Consider the following 27,519-nt stretch of genomic DNA (forward strand, 5'->3'; position numbering starts at 1 on the left):
GCGAGCTCGCAAAGGCACTATCGCTCAGTCATCTGTTATGTGGGCAGATTCCCTCCCCTCTCTCCTCAGTAAAGTCTTTGCCAACGGTCTAAATTCTGGCCCGTAGCTCAGTTTGCTAGCTGAAACATAAGACTCGCCGAAAAGATTTCTGATTTAGGCGGGCAGGGGGTGGAATGAGTGGGGCTATGGTACCATTCTCTCATCTTTATCAATGACGGGGGCCTGAGCGTCATCTCGGTATACGCCATACGCAAGCGCTTCTGAGAGATTGTTCGTGGCGATGCCATGGCAATTAAATATGCCGATTTTAGTGTGAAGGCAAAAGGGCAACAACAGCTACAATCTAGAAATGAAAAGCAGAACGCTGGGCGAACTCTGGAAGTCCAGCAGCGCGTGAGTCAGCGAAGGATGTAAATTCATGTTTCAGGTCGAGACCTCGCAACAGGATTGAAAAGGAAGTGGGAAAAATGCCAGTATGAGGTGGGTGGGATTGAGGTTGGTAGGTGATAGGTGAGCAACTGGGGAGAGATGATAGGAAGATGTTGCCCAGCAGATGTGAGGAATGGTGGACAAAGGGAAAAGGAAATTAAGTGGACTGGTGACTGTGTGGGAGGATACCATGCAATAGGAAAATCAATATCAGTAACTGAGTATTGGATGATGTTCTTCCCGTTCATGATCGGCCTCTCCCAATGTGGTGAACTACATATACCTGTCTGGACACGCCCCAGCTGACTGCTCCTGTGGCCCCTCCCACTGACTGTGGCTCCTCCTGCAGACCCTGGTATAAAGGGGATTGAGGCCCCCTGATGCCCTATCCCGGGGAGCATGTGCCAGTGCACAGCTCAACCAGCTATATGGCCTCCATGCATATCTTTGCCACCCGGGGGTCACCCGATTTTACCATTTCGTGAAAGCCCTGAACCTGCCGTACTCCCTTGAGGACATCAGGACGATGACCAAGGACTGCCAAGTCTGTGCTGAGTGCAAACCGCACTTCTACCATCCTGAAAAGGCGCAACTTATCAAGGCCACCCGCCCCTTTGAGCGACTGAGTGTTGACTTTAAGGGCCCCCTTCCCTCCACCGACCGCAATGTCTACTTTCTCAACATTATCGATGAGTACTCGCGGTTCCCCTTTGCCATCCCCTGCCCCAACACCACTATCACGTCCGTCATAAAAGCCCTGCGCCAGCTCTTCACCCTGTTCGGATATCCCTGCTATATCCACAGTGATAAAGGGTCCTCCTTTATGAGTGACGAGCTGCGCCAGTACCTGCTGGTTAGGGGCATTGCTACTTTTCGGACCACGAGCTATAATCCCCGGGGAAATGGACAGGTGGAGAGAGAGAATGCCACAATGTGGAAGGCCACACTTTTAGCCCTTAAGTCAAAAGGGTTGCTGGTCTCTTGATGGTAGGAGGTCTTCCCCGAGGCACTCCACTCTATCCGCTCCCTGTTATGTACGTCCACCAATGCCACCCCTCATGAGTGCCTATTCTCTTTTCCCAGGATGTCTGCCACTGGGACCACCCTACCAGCTTGGCTGACGTCCCCAGGGCCAGTGCTGCTCCAGAAACATGTGAGGAGCAATAAATACTCCCCGCTGGTCGAGAGGGTTCACCTTCTACATGCGAACCCCCAGTATGTTTACGTAGTCTTACCTGATGGGCGGGAGGACACGGTCTCCGTCCGTGACCTGGCGCCCGCAGGAGCAGCAGACCACTACCCCAAACACTCTCCGGTAACCATGAACCCTGTACCTGAGGTGACACCGCGCTCACCAGGCCCTACACAGACTCCTCACGACACTCCTATACCGGGCGTCTCGTACGCGCATATACCAGGCGCCTCGCCCACACATGAGGGATCACTGATGCCTAGTGGGCTGACACCTCCAGTTGGGCCGGAACCAGCACAACCACCGTCTCCGGTGCAATCACAGCCGGTGCTACATAGATCGCAGCAACAGATTCAACCACCTGATAGACTTAACCTGTAAATATACTTGTAAGAAACTTCACCCCATGGGGACTCAATATCTCGCCTCATGTCTCAGAGTTATTGATGGTGCATCACCCATGCAATGGAGAAGGCTGGATAGACAGGCCAATGTGGGACAGTTAAAAAGGCTTGCAACCAAAAGCTCAAGATGGTCATTGTGGATAGAGAACCTAATGGACCAGGTTGGAAGATGTGCAGGTGAGCTGCTACCTTCTTTGGAAGGACTTCTTAGATACTAGGTAGTAGTGAGGGAGGACCAGTGACAGCGGTGGTTGGGGAGGGATGGGCAGACCAATAAATCAGGGAGGGAGAGTGGAAAGGGCAAGATGTTGAAGAGAGTGGACATGACAGAGGATGATGTGTTGTCTTCTGAAGGGTGGTGGCTGAAAAGTGAGAACCATTGGTTTTTCTCTGGCGGAGGTTAGGGGAATGGGGAGGGGGGTTAGGGTTCGTCAAACCACATGTTCAGGAAATGGAGAAGGTGCCATCAGCTACGGCAGAGGGGAAACCAAATTTCTGAAAGTAGGAGTTCAGTATTCTTAGATAAAAATTCTGCAGATCAGGCTTATTAATATATGTAGCAATACATGTCAACTGGGAACATTTGTTTCTTTTAATAATTTGTTCTCCCAATGTTCTGAGGATGACTTGGGGGGGGGGTGTAAATGGTGTTTATTCACTTTCTGATTTTGGCTGAGCTGAGATGAACAAGTGACAGAACTCCGTAAAAGAGGGTAAGGTGGCAACACCGGGGTGGACCTGAGACAGCAGTTATTACAACACAAAGTGCACTGCAGATGCTGTGTCAAATCAAGACGTACAAAAATGCTGGATGAACTCAGCAGGTCGGGCAGCATTTGTTGAAAGGAGCAGTCAACGTTTCGGGTCGAGACCCTTCATCAGGACTCTGTTATTACAGTAGACTGTCTTTTTACAGATGTTGCATTCACCAAAGTTTGTCATCATCACAGGATTATCTGATGAGTTTTGAGGAACTAATCGCCTGAAAATAATCCTTATGAAAATTAAAAAAAATTTTTAACATGTATTTGTCAATTCTGAAAGTATTGGACATTGGGAAACAACCTTTTACTCATGTAGACCATATGCTTAAAATTCCAAAACCACCATCACAAGAATTATCTCCCTTCTATGAAAAGAAGCAGCAAGATACAGAAATTACCACAAACAAATTAATACATGAATGAATCCTCCTATCTGCAAACCATTCTCTCACCAGCTCTTCTTCAGCCTCATTTAAAACAGCATGAAGGATATTTCAGCCTCAAAAAACCATGGCTTCATTTATTAGTTTTAACAAATATCAAAGGTCTCCTTCAAAGAGGTTGTGCTGTATTGTTAAGATATGCTGTCCGACTAAGACTGGATTTTCCATGAAGAGTCATTCAGAGGGAAGGGGAATCAATCTGTGCTTTTCAGCACAGCAATTTGAATATTAGCTTCTACATATGCACTGATAGATGCAAAAAGTCCTGGAGTTACTATTTGGCCTTTTTTACTGCATGTTTCATTACACTGGTATCTAACCATGAAATTATGTACTTATCCTCTAGAAGTGTGCTAAATATGGCATTTTCGTTAGAATTGTTTTATTGAGATATTGTGGCGACCCACTTTCTGCGCAGGCGAACCAGCTCACAAATAGCCAGTGCGCCGGGGGGAGACTTTGTTAATGCGCCTTTGATGTCATTTCCGCCCGGAGAGGGCGGGCACTAGGGATTTAAATGCCAGCACCGCGAAGTTTGAATAAACTAGTCTCGAAACGACTTACCGACTGTGTGTCGTTATTTCAGCGCTGTGTGTAGCACATCGCTACATTGGTGAACCCGACGGTCCAAACGGGATTTGGACCAAAGATGACCGACTCTTCATCTGTTCACGCAGTTTCACTAAAACTGCTGACTTTCTGGACGCTGCGACCATGCTTATGGTTTAGCCAAGCAGAAGCCCAGTTCCAGATTCGACAGATATCTGATTCCACGCGTTACTATCACGTGGTGTGCACCATTGACCAGGAGACGGCCGCCCAGGTTGCGGATTTCATACAGTTGCCCCCGGAAAAAGGCAAATATGAGGCATTCAAGGCGCTGCTCATTGGGACCTTTGGCCTCTCATGGCGTGAGCGGGGTGCCCGCCTGCTTCACCTGGACGGTTTGGGAGACAGGCTGCCATCAGCATTGATGAACGAGATGCTGTCCTTGGCTGACGTACACAAGCCCTGCCTCATGTTTGAGCAAGCGTTCCTCGAGCGACTGCCAGAGAACATACATCTGCTGCTGGCCGACGCAGATTTCAGCGACCCCCGGAAGGTGGCAGCCCAGGCAGACGTGCTGTGGAAAGCCAAGAGGGAGAGCGTGGCGTCTGACTGTGAGATTACCAGGCCATGCGCCCAACAGCAGACCAGACCAGGCCTGGCAGCGGGGTGCACACAACACAGAGGCAGGAGTGAGGAGGCCAGTGAACAGTGGTGTTTCTACCACCAGCGGTGGGGCACAAAAGCCCGCCATTGTCGCCCACCCAGCAAGGACCAGGGCCAGATGCTGCGAATGACTATGGCGGCTGGCCACCAGGACAGCCTCTTGTACGTCTGAGACAAACAGTCAGGACGCCGCTTCTTGGTCGACACCGGAGCAAAGATCAGCGCCTTGCCCCCAACGGGGTACAACACCTGCAACAGGAAGCCAGGACCCACCCTGAGGGCTGCAAACAGCAGCACGAACTGCAGCAGCAGTTCGGCGCCAGCCGGTTCACGTGGGACTTCACACTGGCCGCATTGGCCCAACCACTCCTGGGGGCAGATTTCTTGCGAGCTCACAGCCTGCTGGTTGACTTGCAAGGGAAAAGACTGGTACATGCTGAGACTTTCCAGACATTCTCCCTGGGTGAAGCCAAGTTGCTGGCCCCACACCTGGACTCCATCATGCTGTCCGACAACGAATTCACCAGAATCCTGGTGGACTTTCCATCGATTCTGGCACCGCAGTTCACGGCAGCCATGCCCAGACACGGGGTACAGCACCACATTCAGGGTCCACCCCTCCACGCTCGCGCATGAAGGCTCCCCCCAGAAAAGGAGTTCAAGAGGATGGAGGAATTGGGGATCGTACGGAGGTCTGACAGCCCTGCACATGGTGACAAAAGCAGCTGGGGGTTGGAGACCATGTGGCGATTACTGCAGACTGAACGAGGCTACCATTCCAGACTGCTACCCCGTGCTGCACATACAGGACTTTGCAGCAAACCTGCACGGATCAAGAATCTTTTCCAAAGTAGACCTTGTCCAGGTATACCATCAAATCGCGGTGCACCCTGAAGACATCCCCAAAACAGCACTCATCACCCCGTTCGGCCTGTTCAAGTTCCTCCGAATGCCGTTCGGCCTGAAGAATGCCGCACAGATGTTCCAGCAGCTAATGGACGTGGCCTGGACTTTGCGTTCATCTATTTGGACAACATCCTGAAAGCCAGCAGTTGTCATCAGGAGCATCTGTCCCACCTCCGCCAGCTCTACTCACGCCTGAGTGATTTCGGCCTCACGATCAACCCGGCCAAATGCCAGTTCGGTCTCAATACCTTTGACTTCCTGGGCCACAGGATTACCAAAGAGGGGGCAACACCTCTGCCCACCAAGGTAGACGCGATCCACCACTTTGCCCGGCCCAACACGGTCAAAGGCCTGCAGGAGTTCGTTGGTATTGTGAACTTTTACCACCGTTTCCTCCCCTCAGCAGCCTGTATCATGCGCCCTTTGTGCACCCTGATGTCGGGTAAAGACAAGGACATTACTTGGGACGAGGAGGCTGCGGCCGCTTTCATTAAAGCCAAGGAAGCCTTGGCAGATGCCGCGATGCTGGTGCACCCCAGAACAGACGTTCCGACCGCCCTCAGGGTGGATGCATCCGACACAGCAGTCGGTGAGGAGCAGCTCATTGAGGGCCGCTGGCAACCCCTGGCATTCTTCAGCAAGCACTTACGACCACCCGAACTCAAGTACAGTGCTTTCGACCTGGAGCTGTTGGCACTGTATCTGGCAATCTGGTATTTCAGGTACTTCTTAGAAGGCAGGCCATTCACCGTGTTCACGGACCACAAACCGTTGACCTTCACGTTCATGAAGGTGTCTGATCCCTGGTTGGCTCGCCAGCAGCGACATCTGTCCTACATCTCCGAGTACACAACAGACATCTAGCATGTCTCGGGAAAGGACAACGTCGTGGCGGAAGCACTCTTCAGACCAGCTGTCCAGGCCCTGTCCCTAGGGGTGGACGATGCAGCCCATCGTCCTGGCAGCCTGGAGGCGGTGAGTTTTCAACTCCATACACGGTTTGGAGCATCCATCTATCAGAACAACTGTCCGGCTGATCTCCAGCAAGTTCACGTGGCACGAACTTCGCAAGCAGGTCAGTGAATGGGCGAGAACGTGCACGCTGTGCCAAACAGCCAAAGTGCAGCAGCACACTAAAGCCCCGCCGCAGCAGTTCGAACCCACCCACCAGAGGTTCGACCACATTCATGTGGATATCGTGGGCCCCCTACCAGTGTCCTGAAGAGCGCAGTACCTCCTAACGATGGTAGACCGGTTCACGAGGTGGCCAGAGACGGTCCCGCTCACCGACACATCTGCCAATTCCTGCGCCTGAGCACTGATTGTAACCTGGGTAGCACGCTTCGGGGTACCGGCCCACATTACCTCCGACAGAGGCGCCCAGTTCACCTCCAGCCTGTGGTCGGCTGTGGTCAGCCTGTTGGGAACGCAGCTACACCACACAACTGCCTACCACCCACATTCGAACAAACTGGTGGAATGATTCCACCGTCACTTGAAGTCGGCTCTCATGGCCCGCCTGAGAGGACCTAACTGGGTGGACGAGCTTCCCTGGGTCCTGCTTGGAATTCATACAGCGCCCAAAGAGGATCTGCACGCCTTGTCGGCCGAGTTGGTATACGGCGCGCCCCTGGCCATCCCAGGAGAGTTCATTACCAGCCCCAGGGGGGCAAGAGGAAGAACCCGCAGCAGTCCTGGACAGGCTACGTGAAAGGCTCGGCAATCTGGCCCCCGTACCAACTTCACAGCACAGACGGACCCCAACCCATGTGCCCAAAGACCTGCAGAACTGTAAGTTTGTGTTTGTACGAAGAGGCGGACACCGGGCACCACTACAGCTGCCGTATGAGGGGCCATTCAAGGTGATCAACAACAACGGGTCACGTACGTTGTGGACATTGGGGGGAAAGAGGAGGTTTTTACGGTGGACCGACTCAAACCAGCCCATGTGGACGGCGCAGCCGGTTGAGGTTCAGGCACCGCGGCGCAGAGACAGACCTCCCAAACAGAGTCTGATCCAGACTGTGGACATTGGGAGTGTATCGCCGGTTCTGGGGGGGGGGGGGGGTGGTTATGTGGCGACCCACTTTCTGCACAGGCGAACCAGCTCACAAATAGCCAGCGCGCGGGGGGGGAGACTTTGGTAATGCACCTCTGACGTCATTTTCACCCGGAGAGGGTGGGCGCTAGTGATTTAAATGCCAGCACCGCAAAGTTTGAATAAACTAGTCTCGAAATGACTTACCGACTGCGTGCCGTTATTTAAGCGCTGTGTGTAGCACATCACTACAATATAAATGATTTTCCAATGGTGAGAGTAAAAGTAAATTTGCATTACTGATGCAAAGTCTTTGACTGGAAATATTAACTGTTTTATTTCCACAGATACTGCCTGAGTGAATGGATGGAATTTCAAGTAACTTATCACCAAGAGTTAAATTTTTTTGTAACTTTTTCTATTGCCTCTTCAATCTCTCCTCTAATCTTATCTTTCCTACCCTCAGCTTAATTTTCTTTCTGTAAATTATTTCACACTGAATGAAACATTCTAATTTAGAAGTCCTGGTTCAGCTCAAACAGGTTTCTGCAACTTACTGAAATATCATTACTGTTCTTTGTCCTACCTATGTTCTGATGTTCTGATATGAGAGGAAAAAATAATTATTCTAAAGGTTTCAAGGATGAGGAATTTCAGTAACAAGATTAGATTGAAGAGCTTAATGATAAAGAAAGTTAAACGGAGCTTTGATAGAGGTGTACAGCTCATCATGAGCTGCTGACATAGATTCAAAATAATACATGGAGATATGACAACAAAAGCTTTTAACCAGATAGGGGTTAAAGCTAAAAGCTTGTAGGAAAGTAAGAAAGAGAGTCAGAATTTTCAGAAGAGAATTGGATGTATTGTATATTTTAGGAAAGAATAATTTGCAGGACAATAGAAGAGTTTTGGGAAGAGCAGGAAAATGCAACAGGCTATATAGTTCGAAAGTGGAGTCAATGCGCCCAGTGGCCTCCTGCCATGCCAGACCAAATTTATTGTTCTATGATTTAACTTTCTTGTGGGAAGTCTGGATTTTCTTTTAAAAATACTCAATGGTACACATCATGTTAAAGAAAAAAAAATTAAATCCTACTTCACCCAGTATGAAACAAAATGAAACTTTGTCCAATAAAATAGACAAGAAAGAGAGGAGTGATTTGGTACTCTCTTGGAATGTATTCCATGATGAGGTAGAGAGGCATATTTATGAATAATAGAGATAGATATGTTGGCATAGAAAAAATATGTTATTTTTATATGGCACTTTACAGGATCTTTGGGGAGAAATTTGTCCTTATTTTGACATGCAGCTATTGCTATTATATGGAGAAATGCAGTTGCTGATTGGTATAAACAATTAAGTAAGTAACAGGATTGGTAATGTTAACCAAGAATTAACAACATGAATCTCAATGCTTATGGGATTTTTTAAGTTCCCCCTAATGTGGCAGATACGACATAATTTACTTTATTCAAATACTAGTAATAATGAGTAGGAGCATCATATAAATTTAACCATTCAAAAGCAATTCATGTCCTTACAATGGGAACACAGTTTAAAATGTACCCAAGTCTGTTTATTCCACTAATATATTGTTTTCCCAACAAATTAAGATGAATGGGTTAATGGTCTGGAAAATTAAGTGGTGCAAAACTGACATAACAGAGTTAACATAATTTTGCATGAAAAGTTCTGTGAAACACTATATACAACAAGTCAGAATGTTTTGGGAAATATTGGCAGCTGTACATCAAACTGCAGGTGATGAAGTTCAGGACTCTCACAGAAATACAGGCAGTCTCAAAGTTTCTGTTCCCAAGAATTGTTTGTAACCTCAAATTTCAAAGTAAATTTATTATCAAATTACATATACTATATTGAGCAACACACACAAAATGCTGGTGGAAATCAGCAGGCCAAGCAGCATCTATAGGAAGAAGTACTGTCGACGTTTCGGGTCAAGACCCTTCATCAGGACACAATATTATATTATATACCATATCGAGAATCATTTTCTTGCAGGCATTCACAGTAGAACAAAGAAATAAAATAGAATTAATTAAAAAATCTACACACAAAGTCCGAAAATCAATGTGCAAAGGAACTGCAAATACAAACAAATAAATCATACTGAGAACTTTTAAAGTGAGTCTATAGGTTGTGGAATCAGTTTGGAGTTGAGATGAGTGAAGTTGTCCCCGCTGGTTTGGGAGTCTGATGGGTAAAAGGCAATAGTTATTCTTGTACCTGGTGGTATGGGATCTAAGGCTTCTGCATCTCCTTCCCAATGGCCACAGAGAGAAGAGTGCATGGCTTGACGGTGGGGTTCTTTGATAGTGAATACTTCCTTCTTGTGGCAGTGCTCCTCATAGATATGCTCAGTGGTGGGGAGGGCTTTGACTGTGCTGGACTGGTCTGTATCCACCACTTTTTGTATTCTTTTCCACATCATGCAATCAGTCACTGTGTATCTATAGAAGTTAGTCAAAATTTTAGATGAGATGCTGAATCTGCAGGTACTTCTAAGAAAATAGAGGTGCCTAAACTGTATGTTGGTCAGAAATGAATAGAAACCATGTGTGGGAAAGGAAACAGCTCTGATGAGAGGATGAGTGCAATGCCATTAACTTCACTGACTCAGTGCGCTTGTGAGTGAGAATGTTCAGTTCTCCTAGCTCTGCTCAGCCTGACTTAGTCCCAAATGCAGTGGCTCATTGGGGTGGGATGGGATGGGTGGTGAGAGGTTTTAGTGGGGAGTGGACACACAAAGACATGTTCCTTCTTACCCGTCATAAGATTCCTGCTGCTTTGCATCAGAATCAGGTTTAATATCACTGGTATATCCTGATATACAGCTAGAAAATCCATTCTCATCTATCCCACTAGTGCCCTGAACTGTCTTTCATACATATGAGGTATTAATAAGTCAGGCATATGTAAGTCAGGTGGACCTGTATGGAAATCCCTAAATGTTGGCCAGTCAAAAATAATAGGAAGTAGTGTCGAATCTGATGCCAGGAAATGAAATGATGGAACAGGTGTTCCCTACCTTTTATATGCTCTGGACCTCTACCATTAACTAAGGGATCCATGGACCCCAGTTTGGGAAGCACTGGTCAAGAAAGGGATAATCTCATTAACAATGACCACAGCATAATTCAATTCAGAATGTTTATGCAACATACAGTAATTATAACAATTAGGTAAAATATGAAAGACTAACATGCTCATCTGGAAACTACTAATTTCTCAGCATATTTATGAAATGTTTCAATGTTCAATTTAATGTTACCTGTTGTTTCAGTGATATTTGGACCAAGCATAGACAGAAAGGAAAATAAATTGCAGGAGATAGTAGTAATGGGACAGTGTAATTCATCCTGGGGAAAAAAACTGGGTGCAAACATATCATATTCCTCTGAAAAAACTAAAATGTTCAAATTTATGTATCCAGAATTACAAAGATTTAAAATTTAGAAAGTTAATATCTATGAGAAAAGGTTTATAAAATACATAATATATAATGGAAATGGAGCTTGTAGAAATAATTGAAAAACGTTCACAGTAGACAGAAAGAGAAAGTAATCAGGCAATATTTTAATTGATCTTAAAGCTAGAAGTGAAACTAGTCAGCAATGGAAAACAGGTCTGTGATTGTAACTGATAATCAACCTGAAAATGATTGAACCAGTACAGTACAAATTCAGTAATTGATTAAGACAAATGTGCAGCTCCAAAAAGCGCTGTGTGAGGTCATTCTTACCCTTGGCCATTAGGCTCTATAATGAATCAACCAATGGTTAGGTAAGTGATGACCCTGTCCTGTTAAGACTGTTATTAACCTCTGTGCACCTAAGTACACTCTGTGTACTTAGCCCAGTGCTCTACTCTCTCTATACCTATGTCTGTGTGGCTAGGCATAGCTCAAACACCATTTGTAAATTTGCTGATGATACAACCATTGTTGGTAGAAACTCAGGTGATGACGAGAGGGCATACAGGAGTGAGATATGTCAACTAGTGGTATGGTGCCACAGCAACAACTTTGCACTCAATGTCAGTAAGACAAAAGAGCTGATTGTAGACTTCAGGAAGGGTAAGACGAAGGAACACATACCAATCCTCACAGAGGGATCAGAAGTGGAGAGAGTGAGCAGTTTCAAGTTACTGGGTGTCAAGATCTCTGAGGATCTAACCTGGTCCCAACATATCGATGCAGTTATAAAGAAGGCAAGACAGCTGCTATATTTTATTAGGAGTATGAAGAGATTTGGCATGTCATGTCTTCTATAGTTGTACCGTGGAGAGCATTCTGACAGGCTGCATCACTGTCTGTTATCAGCAGTGGGGGGGGGGGGGGGGGGGCTACTGTACAGGACTGAAATAAGCTGCAGAGGGTTGTAAATTTAATCAGTTCCATCTTGGGGACTAGCCTACAAATTACCCAGGACATCTTCAAGGAGTAGTGTCTCAAAAAGGCAGCGTCCATTACTAAGGACTTCCTGCACCCAGGGCATGCCCTTTTCTCACTGTTACCATCAGGTAAGAGGTACAGAAGCCTGAGGGCACACACTCAGCGATTCAAGAACAGCTTCTTCCCCTCTGCCATCCAATTCCTAAATGGACATTGAACCCATGAACACTACCTCACTTTTTAAATATATATTTGCTTTTGCACAATTTTTAATCTGTTCAATATATTTTGTTTTTTCTTCTATATTATGTATTGCATTGAACTGCTGCAAATTAACACATTTCACAACACATACCAGTGATTATAAACCCAATTCTGATTCTGTTTAACAGATGAGGTTTCAGGGTACTTGGAAACTGATGATAAAATAGGTCTTTTAAGAGACTCCTGGAAAGGTACATGGAGCTTAAAAAAATAGAGGGCTATTACCCTAGGTGATAGTTACCCTAGGTGATTTCTAAAGTAAGTACATGTTCGACACAGCATTGTGGACTGAAGGGCCTGTATTATGCTGTAGGTTTTCTATGTTTCTAAGTCAAAGTCAGCATGGTTTCTGTCAAGGGAAATCTTGCCTGACAATTCTGTTTGAGTTCTTTGAGAAAGTAACAAGCTTACTCCTGCAAGACTCCCAGGAGGTTCATTTACAGATTGAGTCTGTGGTAAAGAAAGCAAATGCAATGTTGGCATTTATTTCAAGGGGAATAGAATATAAAAGCAAGAAGATAATGCTGAGCCTTTATATGACACTAGTCAGGCTGTACTTGGAGTACTGTCAACAGTTTTGGGCCCCATATCTCAGAAAGGATGTGTTGTCATTGAAGAGAGTCCAGAGGAGATGCACAAGGATGATTCTGGGAAAGAAGGGGTTAACACATGAGCATTTGGCAGCTTTGGGCCTGTACTCATTGAAATTTAGTAGAACGTGTGGGAATCTCATTGAAACCTAACTGAATGTTGAAAGGACTAGATAGGGTGGATGTGGAGAGAATGTTTCTTATGGTGGGGGTACCCAGAACTGGAGGGTGCAGCTTCAAAATTGAAATTTTGAAATTTTCAAATTCAAAATTCAAAATTACCTTTCAGAACATAGGTAAGGAGAAATATTTTTTTAGCCAGAGAATGGTGAATCTGTGGAATGCTCTGACTGCAGTGGAGGCCAAGTCCATTGGTATATTTAAAGCAGGAGTTGATTATTTCCTGATTGGTCAGGGCATCAAAGGATATGGTAAGAAGCATATGGGGTTGAATGGAATCCAGGAATGACTCAATGGGCCGAATGAACTAATTCTACTCCTATGTCTTACCTGGATGGCGTGAATGTGCAGCCATCACTGTATCATATTACGGTAATTCAGGGAGTTAGGTAGAAAGCTGAAAAGCAAGACCTCCAGATTACTGGGATAGTAATCTCAGGATTGCTGCCTGTGCCACGTGCTAGCATGATTAGGCATATTAATGTGTGGCTGAGAGACTGGTGTAGTAGGCAGGACTTCAGATTCCTGGATCACTGGGGCCTCTTCTGGGGGAGGTATGATCTGTACAAAAAGGACGGGTTACACCTGAACCCAAAGGGGTCCAATATCTTAGTGGGCACATTTAATAGAGCTGTTAGGGAGGGTATAAACTAATTTGGCAGGGGGGTGGGAACTGGAGTGACAGGGTCGAGGAGGGGAAAACAGAAATAAATCAAAGATAGCGTACAACAGAGATTATAGAAAGAACAGGCAAGAGATGAGGTTTAATCACAGCTGGTGGCATGAGCTACAGGGCAATCAAGATGTGGTGCAGTTAAAACAGAAAGCAATAAATACTGGACTGAAAGTGTTATATTTGGAAGCGTGCAGCATAAAGAATAAAATGGATGATCTTGAAATTCAGCAAATATGATATTGTGGCCATCTCTGAAATTTGGCTAAAGGATGGCTGCCATTGGGAGCTGAACGTTCAAGGATATACAGTGTATTGGAAAGATAGGTTAGTAGGCAGAGGGCGTGGTGTGGCTCTGTGTATAAGAAATAACATTAAATCATTAGAAAGAGATGACATAGAATTGGAAAATGCAGAGTCTCTATGGGTTGAGTTAAGAAATGGCAAGGGTAAAAGGACCCTAATGGCAGTTGTATACAGGTCTCCGAACAGCAGCTGGGATGTGGATTACAAATTACAGCAGGGGATAGAAAAGGCATGTAAGAAGGGTAATGTCATGATAATTGTTGGGGATTTTAACATGAAAGTGGATTGGGAAAACCAGTACTGGACCTCAAGAGAGATAATTTGTAGAATGTCTAAGGGATGGCTTTTTTGAACAGCTTGTTGATGAGCCCACTAGGGATTGGCTGTGCTGGACTGGGTGTTGTGCAATGATCCGGAGATTGTTTGGTGAGGGACAGCAACTTTAAATTCCTCTGTGTTATCATTTCAGAGGACCCGTCCTGGGCCCAGCACAAAAGTGCCATTACAAAGAAAGCATGGCAGCACCTCTACTTCCTTAGAAGTTTGCAAAGATGTGGCATGGCATCAAAAACTTTGACAAAATTCTACAGATGTGTGGTGGAACATATATTGGCTGCATCACAGCTTGGTATGGAAATACCAATGCCCTTGAATGGAAAACCCTACAAAAATTAGTGGATATGAACAGTTCACGATGAGTAAAGCCCTTCCCACCATTGAGCGTTGTAGGAAAGCAACACCTAGGAATTTAAGGTTAAGAAACCCTGAGGGAACAGTGATTACAATATGATTGAGTTCACATTGAAATTGGAGAGGGAAAAAAAGAAAATCCAGTCTGTCGGTATTTCAGTGGAATAAAGGAAATTTCAATGGCATGAAGGGGGAGCTGACCAAAGTTGACTGGAAAAGGACATTTGCAGGAAGGACAGCAGAGCAGCAATGGCTGGAGTTCCTGTGAAAAACGTGTGAAGTGCAAGACAGATATATTCCAAATAAGAAGAAATTTTCGGAGGGAAGAAGGACACTACCATGGCTGACAAGTGAAGTCAGAGCCAAAGTAAAAGCAAAAGAGAGGGCATAGAAGAAAGCCAGAGCTCGTGGGAAGATAGAGGCTTGGGAAGCTTTTAAAAACTTTCAGCAGGAAACTAAGGAGGTCACTCGGAAGGAAAAGATGAATTCTGAAAGGAAGCTGGCGATAAATATCAGAGAAGACACATAAAGCTTTTTTAAGTATATAAAGGGTAAAAGAGAGTCGTGGGTACAGACAGTCAGACATATTTTATTGATCCGGAGGGAAATTGGGTTTCGTAACAGTCACACCAACCAAGTATAGTGTAGTGTACGTATAGGACCAATACAAAATGACGCTGGAAATATTGCAATGAGAGATGCAGAGGAACTGAATGTGTATCTTGCATCAATCTTCACAATGGAAGGCGTCTACAGTACACCAGACACTTAAGGGATGTGAAGTTTGTGCAGTGAAAATTATGACTGAGAAGGTGCTCAGGAAGCTTAATGGTTGGAGGATGGATAAATCTCCTGGACCTGATGGAATGCACCCTTGCGTTCTGAAGGAAGTAGCCGGAGAGATTATGGAGGCATTAACGATGATCTTTCAAGAATCGATATATTCTGGATTTGTACTGGATGACTGGAAAATTGCAAATGTCTCTCCGCTATTTAAGAAAGGGGTAAGGAAGCAAAAAGGAAATTATAGACCTGTTAGCTTGACATCGGTGGTTGGGAAGTTGTTGGAGTCGATTGTCAAGGATGAGGTTATGGAGTACTTGGAGGCATATCACAAGATAGGCAGAACTCAGCATGGTTTCCTTAAAGGAAAATCCTGTCTGGCAAACCTATTGCAATTTTTTGAGGAAATTACAAGTAGGCTAGACAAGGGAGATGCAGTGGATGTTATGTATTTGGATTTTCAGAAAGCCTTTGACGAGGTGCCACACTTGAGGCTGCTTAGCAAGTTAAGAGCCCATGGAATTGCAGGGAAGTACTGGCATGGGTGGAGCAGTGGCTGGTCAGCAGGAAACAGAGAGTGGGGATAAAGGTCTTTTCTGGCTGGCTACCGGTTACCAGTGGAGTTCTACAGGGATTGGTGTTGGGACTGCTGCTTTTTACAATTTATGTCAATGATTTGGACTATGGTATTAATAGATTTGTGATACAATGATATTGTATACATGATACAATATACAATGATACAAAGATAGGTGGAAGAGCAGGTAGTGTTGAGAAAACAGAGAGTCTGCAGAGAGACACAGATAGTTTAGGGGAGTGGGCAAAGAAGTGGCAAATGAAATACAATGTTGGAAAGTGTATGATCATGCACTTTGGTGGAAGAAATAAACAGGCAAACTATTATTTAGCTGGGGACAGAATTCAAAATGCAGAGATGTAAATGGACTTGGGAGTCCTTGTGCAAGATACCCTAAAGGTTAACCTGCAGGTTGAGTTGGTTGTGAAGAAGGTGAATGCAATGTTGGCATTCATTTCAAGAGGTATAGAATATAAGATCAAGGTTGAGACATTGAGGCTCTGTAAGGCACTCGTGAGACCACACTTGGATTATTGTGTGCAGTTTTGGGCTCCTTATTTTAAAAAGGGTATACTGACATTGGAGTGGGTTAAAAGAAGATTCACAAGAATGATTCCACAAATGAAAGTGTTACCGTATGAGGAACCTCTGGCAGCTCTTGGGCTGTATTCCCTGGAGTTCAGGAGAATGAGGGAGGGATCTCATAGAAACATTCCGAATGTTAAAAAGCTGAACAGATTAGATATGGCAAAGTTATTTCCCATGGTAGGGGATTCTAAGACAAGAGGGCACGACTTCAGGATGTAGGACGTCTATTTAGAACTGAGATGTGGAGAAATTATTTTAGTCAGAGGGTGGTAAATTTGTGGTATTTGTTGCCATGAGCAGCTGTGGAGGCCAAGTCACTGGGTGTATTTAAGGCAGAGATAGACAGGTTCTTGATTAGCCAGGGCATCAAAGGGGATGGGGAGAAGGCAAGGGAATGGGGAGGACTGGAAGAATTGGATCAGCCCATGATTTAATAGTGGAGCAGACTCGATGGACCGAGCGGCCTATTTCTGCTCCTTTATCTTATGTTCTCATTCTTGCACTGCCATCTTATCAGCGTGAACTTGTAAATCTTGTAATCTCTGACTTGTAAATCTGATACATCTTATTTTTAAGTTAACTTTTTATTCTTGCTTATTTCTAATATTTGTATATCTGTGCACTTTTAATGCGACTATGGCCCTGTAATTTCCTTTGGGATCAATGCAATATCTGTCTAACCACACACAGTTTGTGCTGCAACCATATTAATAGGATATTGAAATTTCACCAATGGTAATTGCACAATTTATAACCTTACCAAGTATCTACTAAGCTGATTATATGAGTTAGAGCTAGCTCATGCTGCTTCAACTAGTCTGCAACTCTTCAAGGAAAGATGCATTGCATCAGGGACCAAGAAATGCTTTTCAGTTCTCCAGAGAAAATGGCCCTACGTTCTCAGGGAGTTTTTAACACAGAAATAAAATGAATTGAGCAGTGTACAGACATGACATTACCAATACTATTTCTGCTGCAGTGTTCTAGAAAGAGTGTGGCACTATTCTACAGCTCAGTAGCATCAATTTTTATTCAATTATTTTGCCTTCCCATGATCCCATTATTTATTTATTTCTCTTTGGTACTTGTGGAGTTTGTTGTCCTGTGCACAATGGTAGTCTGTCTATCCAGTTGGGTGTGGTCATTCATTGTTCCCATTGTATTTCTTGGATTTACTGTGTTTGTCAGTAAGAAAATGAATGTCAGCATTGTATATGGTGACATATTTATACTTTGACAATAAATTTATTTTGAATTTTGAACTTATCCATTGTTATACTTAAAATATTCACGCAAACTATTCAGACTGTGGACCATTATTTGACTTTGAGTGTCAAAAATGGGTTTTAATTCCCTTGTGGTTATTGACTATATAATGTACATGACCATACACATTCCTATACTGTATTCCATCTACCACTTCTCATAATCTGTCTAAGGCCTTCTGTAGTCTCTGTTTCCGCAACACGATCAATCTTTTACCTATCTTTGCATTGTTTGCAAATCTAGCTACAAGGCAATCAATTCCGTCATCTAAAGAAGTGTTCCCAACACTGACCCCTGCGGAACATCATTAAACACTGGCAGCCATCCCCTCTTTACTCCTGCCCTTTGCCTCCTGCCAGGTAGCCAATAATCTATCCATGCTAGGATTTTTCTTAGCTTGTTAGCAGCCTCACGTGCAGCACCTAATCAAAGGCCTTCTGAAAATGCAAGTAAACAACATTCACTGTCTCTTCTTTGTTTACCCTGCCTTTTTTTAAGCTGTCTGCATTGCTTCCACCACTATGGCAGGACAATCTTATACCCCTGCAGAGTATACAATTGGATACACTCAGCAGGTCAATTCCTGCTTTTTTTATATCTTTTCAATCAATCCTTTCAATCATGGATTTTAACTTCCTTTTCACTGTTGACCATTCACAAATCTAAACAGTAAGGTCCTTCTCCAAGGGAGCATATTTGCACTTTTTAAAGGACTGATGAAGTCTTTTGAACAGTTCTTCAGCTATTGGAGGAACTTCCTCTTCTGTGATCATTGCAATTAAATGGTCATCCTATTTCTGGATACTGGCAGCGTCTTATCCATAGTGACCCGGAATATAACTGGTGATGATTTCAACATACAAGGTGACTTGATTTATCAGGACAACTTTCTTTATTGATATTAAACTGTATGCCAGTTCAATCTCATGAAGACTTTTACCTTTGCCTATTCAGCGTACACATCTTCATGCATAAGTAGTGGGTATTGTTCTTCGATCACCACTGGATCAGTGATGAGCAACACCCAGTCACTCTGTGGCACTTTCACAAATATTCTATGTCACTTGTATTTAACTTTTCTTTTGCCTGGGCTTTCAGTACATATGATACTGCTCTAGGCTTACAATAAATCAGTTTGATATAAGACCATATGATATAGGAGCAGAATAAGCCCATTTGGCCCATTGAGTCTGCTCTGGCATGTCATCATGGCTGATCCAATTTTCCACGCAGCCCCAATCTCCTGCCTTCTTCCCGTATCCTGTCATGCCCTGGCCAGTCAAAAATTCTACAGATTCACCATTTACTAGCTAAAAGAAATTAATCCTTATCTCCATTCTAAAAGGATGCCCCTCTTTCCTGAGACTGTGGCCTCTGGTTTTAGATCCTCCCACGATAGGAAACATCCTCTCCACATCCACTCTATCACAGTCTTTCACCTTTCGATAGGTTTCAATTTGTTAATCCCTCATTCTAGTGAATACAGGTCCAGAGCAATTAAGCATTCTTAATATGACAAGCCATTTTTGTGAATCTCTTTTAGAAACATAGAAAACCTACAGTACAATACAGGCCCTTCGGCCCATAAAGAAGTGCCAAACATGTACTTACATTATAAATTACCCAGGCTTACCCATAGCCCTCTATTTTTCTAAGCTCCATGCACCTATCCAAGAGTCTCTTAAAAAACCTTATCGTATCCACCTCCACCACCATTGCCAGCAGCCCATTCCACACATTCACCACTCTCTACATAAAAAAACTTATCCCTGACATCTCCTCTGTACCTACTTCCAAGCACCTTAAAACTGTATCCTCTTTTGTTAGTCATTTCAGCCCTGGGATAAAGCCTCTGACTATCCACACAATCAATGCCTCTCAACATCTTATCCTCCTCTATCAGGTCACCTCTCATCCTCTGTCATTCCAAGGAGAAAAGGCCAAGTTCACTCAACCTATTCTCATAAGGCATGCTCCTCACTCCAGGCAACATCCTTGTAAATCTCTTCTGCACCCTTTCTTTGGTTTCTACATCCAGTTTGAACCTTCTCCAGTTTCAGCACATCCTTTCTAAGATAAGGGACTCAAAACCACTCACAATACTCCAAGTGAGGCCCCATCAGTGCTTTCTAAAGTCTCAATATTACGTCCTTGCTTTTATATTCTAGTCCTCTTGAAATGAATGCTAGCATTGCATTTGCCTTCCTCACCACAGACTCAACTTGCAAATTAACCTTGCACAAGCACTCCCAAGTCATTTTGTACCTCAGTTTTTTTGTATCTCAGTTTTTTTGTATTTTCTCTCCTTTTAGAAAGTAGTTAACTTTCATTTCTTCTCCCAAAGTGCATGACCATACACTTCCCAACACTGCATTCCATCTACTACTTCTTTGCCTATTCTCCTAATCTTTCTAAGTCCTTCTCTAGCCTTCTTACTTCCTCAAAACTACTTGCCTCTCCACCTATCTTCATATTGTCTGCAAACTTTGCTACAAAGCCATCAATTCCATCATTCAAATCATATAACATAAAAATAATTGGTCCCAACACAGACCCCTGTGGAACACCACTAGTCACTGACAGCCAACCCAAAAGAGCTCCCTTTATTCCCACTCTTTGCCTCCTGTCAATTACCCACTGCTTTGCCCATGTTAGAATAATTTCTGTGATATCATAGGCTCATAGCTTATTAAGTGTTCACCTAGTGGAGAATCTCACCTGGTCCCTCAACACCAGCTCCATGGCAAAGAAAGCCCAGCAGCGTCTTTATTTTCTGCGAAGGCCTAGGAAAGTCCATCTCCCACCCCCCATCCTTATCACATTCTACAGGGGTTGAGGGGTTGTATTGAGAGAATCCTGAGCAGCTGCATCACTGCCTGGTTCAGAAATTGCACCATCTCGGATCACAAGACCCTGCAGCTGAGAAGATCATCGGGGTCTCTCTTCCTGCCATTACGGACATTTACACTACACGCTGCATCCGCAAAGCAAACAGCATTATGAAGGACTCCATGCACCCCTCATACAAACTCTTCTCCTTTCTGCCGTCTGGGAAAAAGCACCGAAGCATTCGGGCTCTCAGGACCAGACTATGTAACAGTTTCTTCCCCCAAGCATATAGACTCCTCAATACCCAGAGCCTGGATTGACCCCTTATTACCCTATTGTCTTGTTTATTATTTATTGTAATGCCTGCACTGTTTTGTGCACTTTATGTAGTCCTGGGTAGGTCTGTAGTCTAATGTAGTTTTTTTCTGTGTTGTTTTTTTTACGTAGTTCAGTCTAGATTTTGTACTGTGTCATATAACACCATGGTCCTGAAAAACATTGTCTCATTTTTACTATGCACTGTACCAGCAGTTGTGATCGAAAGGACAATAAAAAGTGACTTGACTTGACTTGACTTGAAGAAGTCTCCAATGTGGCACCTTGTCAGAGGTCTTCTGAAAGTCCAGATGCACAATACCAACCAATTCTCCTTTGTTTATCCAGCTTGTTATTTCTTGTTATTTCTTCAACTGATTTGTCAGGCAAGATATTCCCTTGAGGAAACCATGCTGACTACAGCCTATTTCATCATGTGCCTCTGAGTACCTTGAGAGCTCATCCTTAATAATCAACTCCAACATCTTCCCAACCACTGAGGTCAGACTAACTAGCCTATAGTTTCCTTTCTTCAGTTTCTCTTCCTTCTTGAAGAGTAGAATGAGATTTCCAATTTTTCAGTCTTCTGCAACCATTCCCGAATCTAGTGATTCTTGGAAGATCATTACGAATGCCTCCACAATCTCTTCAGCCACCTCTTTCAGAACCATGGGGTGTACACAAGCTGGTCCAGATGACTTATCTACCTTCAGATCTTTCAGTTTCCCAAGAACCTTCTCTCTAGTCATAGTAACTTCACACATTTCATGACCCCGGCACCATACTCCTAGTGTCTTTCACAGTGAAGACTGATGCAAAATACTCATTCAGTCTGTCCACCATATGAGCTTGAAGGTTCAATACATATGTATGAAAACCTTAAACATAATCTAATATTGTTCCAGAAACTTCTTCCACTCTAAATATGTTTCAGCAATTGATCCCAAAATCACTCAGGCAAAACAGCTGCTTTGTTCATTTAAGCAGCCACTGCAATTGAGCACTGCCCTTTGCCCTTTGTAAAGAGACACAGATCAAACTGCCTGATATTCCTAGCATGTGGTCAAGGAATATACGTAGTTTTAATGTATTTCTTGCTAACACCACCTTTCTGAATGTATGGCCATTAACAACCCTTTCCATGATGTCTGTGCAGATCATCTCACCCTTGATGTCAAGGCAACAGTTAACTTAATGTGCCATCAAGAAGTACTCGTAAAACTAAAATTAATTGTCATCAAGGACTGCTTGGATGAGTACAGTTTCAACTCTAAAGTATCTCAAGATCATCTAGGATAAAGCAGTGCACAAGATTAGTTAATTGTCTACACTTCTAAACATTCATTTTTTTCCCCACACTGCTCACTGTGGATGTAGTCTGCACCATGTATAAGATGCATGGTGGTTACTTGTTATGACTTGTAGGATACTAAAAGTTTTTTAAGTATATAAAGAGTAAAAGACAGGTGAGAGTAGATATAGGACTGATAGAAAATGATGCCGGAGAAATTGTAATAGGAGATAAGGAGATGGCAGAGGAACTGAACGAGTATTTTGCATCAGTCTTCACTGAGGAAGACATCAACAGTATACCGGACACTCAAGGGTGTCAGGGAAGAGAAGTGTGCGCAGTCACAATTACGACAGAGAAAGTACTCAGGAAGCTGAATAGTCTAAGGGTAGATTAATCTCCCGGACCAGATGGAACGCACCCTCGTGTTCTGAAGGAAGTAGCTATGGAAACTGCGGAAGCATTAGCAATGATCTTTCAAAAGTGAGTAGATTCTGGCATGGTTCCAGAGGACTGGAAGATTGCAAATGTCACTCCGCTATTTAAGAAGGGGACAAGGAAGCAAAAAGGAAATTATAAACCTGTTAGCTTGACATTGGTGGGAGGGAAGTTGTTAGAGTCAATTGTCAAGGATGAGGTTACGGAGTACCTGGAGGCATATGACAAGATAGGCAGAACTCAGCATGGTTTCCTTAAAGGAAAATCCTGCCTGACAAACCTATTGCATTTTTTGAGGAAATTACAAGTAGGCTAGACAAGGTGCCACACATGAGGCTGCTAAACAAGATAAGAGCCCATGGAATTACGGGAGAGTTACATATGTGGATACAGTATTGGTTGATTGGCAGGAAACAGAGAGTGGGAATAAAGGGATCCCATTCTGGATGGCTGCCTGTAACCAGTGGTGTTCCACAGGGGTCCGGGTTGGAGCCACTTCTTTTTACGTTGTATATCAACGATTTGGATTATGGAATAGATGGCTTTGTGGCTAAGTTTGCTGATGATACAAAGATAGGTGGAGGGGCCGGTAGTGCTGAGGAAACAGAGAGTCTGCAGAGAGACTTGGATAGATTGGGAGAATGGGCAAAGAAGTGGCAAATGAAATACAATGTTGGAAAGTGTATGGTCATGCACTTTGGTAGAAGAAATAAACAGGATACCCTTAAGGTTAACCTCCAAGTTGAGTCGGTGGTGAAGAAGGTGAATGCAGTGTTGGCATTCATTTCTAGAGGAATAGAGTATAGGAGCATGGATGTGATGTTGAGGCTCTTTAAGGCACCGATAAGACCTCACTTGGAATACTGTGTGCAGTTTTGGGCTCCTTATTTAAGAAAGGATGTGCTGACGTTGGAGAGGGTTCAGAGAAGATTCACTAGAATGATTCCTGGAATGAGAGGGTTAACGTATGAGGAACCTTTGAACACTCTTGGACTTTTCTCCTTGGAGTTTAGAAGAATGAGGGGGGACCTCATAGAAACATTTCAAATAATGAAAGGCATGGACAGAATGGATGTGGCAAAGTTGGTTCCCGTGGTGGGGGAGTCTAGTACAAGGGGGCATGACTTAAGGATTAAAGGACACCCTTTCAGAACAGAGATGCGAAGAAATTTTTTAGCCAGAGGGTGGTGAATCTGTGGAATCTGTTGCCACGGGCGGCAGTGGAGGCCAAGTCATTGGGTGTATTTAAGGCAGAGATTGATAGGTATCTGAGTAGCCAGGGCATCAAAGGTTATGGTGAGAAGGCGGGGGAGTGGGACTAAATTGGGAGAATGGATCAGCTCATGATAAAATGGTGGAGCAGACTCAATGGGCCGAATGGCCGACTTCTGCTCCTTTGTCTTCTGGTCTTATGGTGTAATTGTCTTATTACAAACCAATAAACGATATAACTAAGAAGGACACAATGCACAGGAACATTATTATCTTCAGGTTCCCCCAAGACACCATCCTGACTGAGAAATATATCAATGTCCCTCCATCATTGCTAAATTTAAATCCTAGAACTTACTGAGCAACAGCACGAGTGGAATGGTTTCAACAGAAAGTCAACTGCTGTTCAAGAAGGCAGCTTGCCACCATCTCAAAAGAAAGTGGGGATGGGCAAGAAAAACTGGCTCTACCAGTGACAACCAAATCTCTCACAAATTAAAAAAACATTATAAAAACAATGCTTTTATTAATATTTGTGATACAATACTATTCAAATGCCACACATTGCTCCTCCTACTAAATATCATTTACAAATCTCCTTTCTCTGTTTTTCTACAGTATCTCTTTCCTTTCTATGGGGCCACTTACTGTCTGACGCTGCATACAGAGGCTGAGTGCTTTTAGTTCTGACAGCTAATAAGTAACTTTAATAAATAATGCCTTGATAAACAGTAGCAGAGCTTCCTGCCAAATCTACTTTTCAGGTCACCCATGCTCACATGACCATCACTAATAGAGCCAATGGACAATAAACCAAGTTTATTGTAGATGTAGCAATCTTGCATGCCCACTTAGATGTTAGAACCAACGTGGCTAGTATCTTGGATTAGTTATGATTTTCAGTTCATCCATCTGTAGCCAAGAAACAAACAAATTGCAATACAACAACAAATTTTTTTTGGAACTTAACTATAGATGTTAATTGTCTCTCTAGACCAGTTATGGGTTTCAACATTATGGCTTTGCATATTCTCCAATGATGACAGGTTAAAGTGTTGTTCTGCCAAACTATCATCTTGTACAGTTCAACATTTACTGGTGAGCAGGGCAATACACCATTTCATCTTGTACCACATTCTAATGCCTCGTAATTGTGAAATCATTAAATTTTCAGATGTGTTCCCAATTTTCTCTTATAGCATTAATGTAGAGTGATGACACAGAAAATCAATACTGTGACTGGACAATGTATGCATTTGTTGGATCCCTCACCCAATTCTCTTATTTACTGGAATAGCTTTCCTGTTTACATTTTTCTGCTTGCTGTGCCCTTCACTGTTTCTCCCATTTACTGCACCCTTTACCCACTCCTCAACCCATTTTCAGATATATAAAGAGTAAAAGAGAGGCAAGAGTGGACTGTAAATCCCTGGAAAAGTATGCTGAAGAGGTAGTAATAGGGTCAAAGAAATAGTGGGCAAACTAAATAAGCATTTTGTGTCAATCTAGGGAGACACTAGCAGTATGCCAGAAATTCAAGAGTGTCAGGGGGCTGAAGTGAGTGTAGTTACTTCTACTGAGGAGAAGGTGCTTGGGAAACTGAAAAGTCTGAAGGTAGACAAGTTTCTGGAGCAGATGGACAACACCGCAGGGTTCTGATAGAGGTAGCTGAAGAGACTGTGGAGACATTAATAATGATCTTTCAAGAATCATTAGATTCTGGAATATTTCAGAGATCCAGAAAATTGCAAATATTATTCCAACCCTTAAGTAGAAGGGAGGCAGAAGAATGGAAATTACAGACCAGTTAGCCTGACTTCTGTGGTTGGGAAGATGTTGGAGTCCATTATCAATGATGAGGTATCAGGGTACTTGGAGGCACACAATAAAATAGGCCAAAGGTTACCTTAAGAAGAAACTTTACCCAAAAAATCTGTTGGAATTCTTTGAGGAAAATAACAGACAGGATAGTCAAAGGAGAGTAGGTGAATATTGTGTATTTGATTTCAGAAGGCTTTTGATAAGGTGCCACACATGAGGTTGCTTATCAAGATAAGAGCCCATGGTATTACAGGAAAGATTCTAGCAAGGATAGAAGGTTAGCTGACATACAGGAGGCAAAGGGTGGAAATAAAGGGGCCTTTTCTGATTGGCTTTGAGTGATTTGACTAATGGTGTTCCTCAGGGTTTGGTATTGGAACTGCTTCTGTCCATGTCACTTGTCAATAAATTGAAAGATGGATTTGATGGCTTTGTGGCCAGGTTGGCGGACAATACAAAGATAGCCGGAGGGGCAGGTGGTGCTGAGGAAGCAGGGAGTCTGCCAAGGGACTTAGACAAAGAAGAGGCATTTGGAATATAATATAGAGAAATGTATGTAGGGAAAGGCAAATGTAATGTTAGAATTCATTTTGAGAGCACTAGATTACAAAAGCAAGGTTGTAATGCTGAGGCTTTATAAGGCACTGGACAGACCACTCGGAGTATTGTGAGCAGTCTTGGGGCCCTTATCTAAGAAAAGACGTGCTGGAATTGGAGAGAATCCAGAGGAGGTTCACAAGAATGATTCCAGGAATGAAAGTGTTAATGTATGTTGAGCATTTGAATACTTCGGGCCTGTACTCGCTAGAGTTTAGAAGAAGGAGGGAGGAATTCTCATTGAAACTTATTGAATACTGAAAAGCTTGGATAGGGTGAATGTGGAAAGGATGCTTCCTATAGTGAGCAAGTCTAGGACCAGAGAGCACAGCCTTGGATATAGATGGACATTGCCCTTCAAGTCCAAACTCCTTGATGGTGACGGTGCAGGTGGATAACGTGGTTAAGACAGCCTTCGTTAGTTATTGAATATAAGAGCAGGGAGGTTATTAAAAATCTTAGCTCAATCCTCAGCAGGAGTAATATGTACTGCTCTGATGAACACGCTGTAGGAAAAATATGATCGTACTAAGGAAGATGCAATGAAGATTCACCAGAACGTTGCCCGGGACAAGGTGTCAAGTTATGAGCAGAAAATGGAGGGGCAAATTTTGGAGTTGGAATTAAATTATTTTGTCACCTTTGCTGAAGTACAATAAAAAGCTTGTCTTGCATACTGTTCATACAAATCAATTCCTTGCACAGTACATTGCAGTAAAGCAAGGTAAAGCAATAACAGAATAAAGTGTAAAAGTTACAAAGGAAGAGTGCAGATAGGCAATAAAGTGCAAGATCACAATGAGGTAGACTGTGAAGTCAAGAATTGCTCTTTTCATACCAGGTAACTATTCAATAGTCTTATAACACCAGAGTAGATGCTATCCATAATCCTGGTGAGGTGTACTTTCAGGAAATTTTATCCTTGGAGCTAAAGAGTTAGAGAGGATATTATTGAGGAATATAAAAATATGCCACAGATTTTTAAAAAAGATTTAAGGAATCACAAGTGAGTCAGCCTCCTGACTTCCTCTTGGGGTCTAAATATTCTTATGGCTGTCCCACTTACATCTCTGGTGAACAGTGACATTTAGAGTATTGATGATGGATGATTTGGAGATAGAGTCATTATTCAATAAGTGTGGTTGGTTGGATTCTCACCTGGTGGAAAAGGTTTGTCAATTGAATGGTACAATATTTTTTGGAACTTACTGAACTTTTTCTGAATGTTGTCCAGATCTTGCAAAAATTGAATGTTTCATTTTTTGAGGAGTTATAAATTAATTAAACACA

At 43.5% G+C, this 27,519-nt stretch overlaps 1 protein-coding gene across 1 annotated transcript in view; it reads right to left on the bottom strand.

The window, feature by feature from the left end:
• LOC132383377 (adhesion G protein-coupled receptor B2-like) overlaps positions 1 to 27,519 on the bottom strand; it is a 1,046,509-nt gene that overhangs the window by 451,363 nt on the left and 567,627 nt on the right. The gene's annotated exons all lie outside the window — the stretch shown is intronic.

Source organism: Hypanus sabinus, chromosome 30 (genome assembly GCF_030144855.1).
Source record: "Hypanus sabinus isolate sHypSab1 chromosome 30, sHypSab1.hap1, whole genome shotgun sequence".
In the NCBI taxonomy this organism is placed as follows: Eukaryota; Metazoa; Chordata; class Chondrichthyes; order Myliobatiformes; family Dasyatidae; genus Hypanus; species Hypanus sabinus.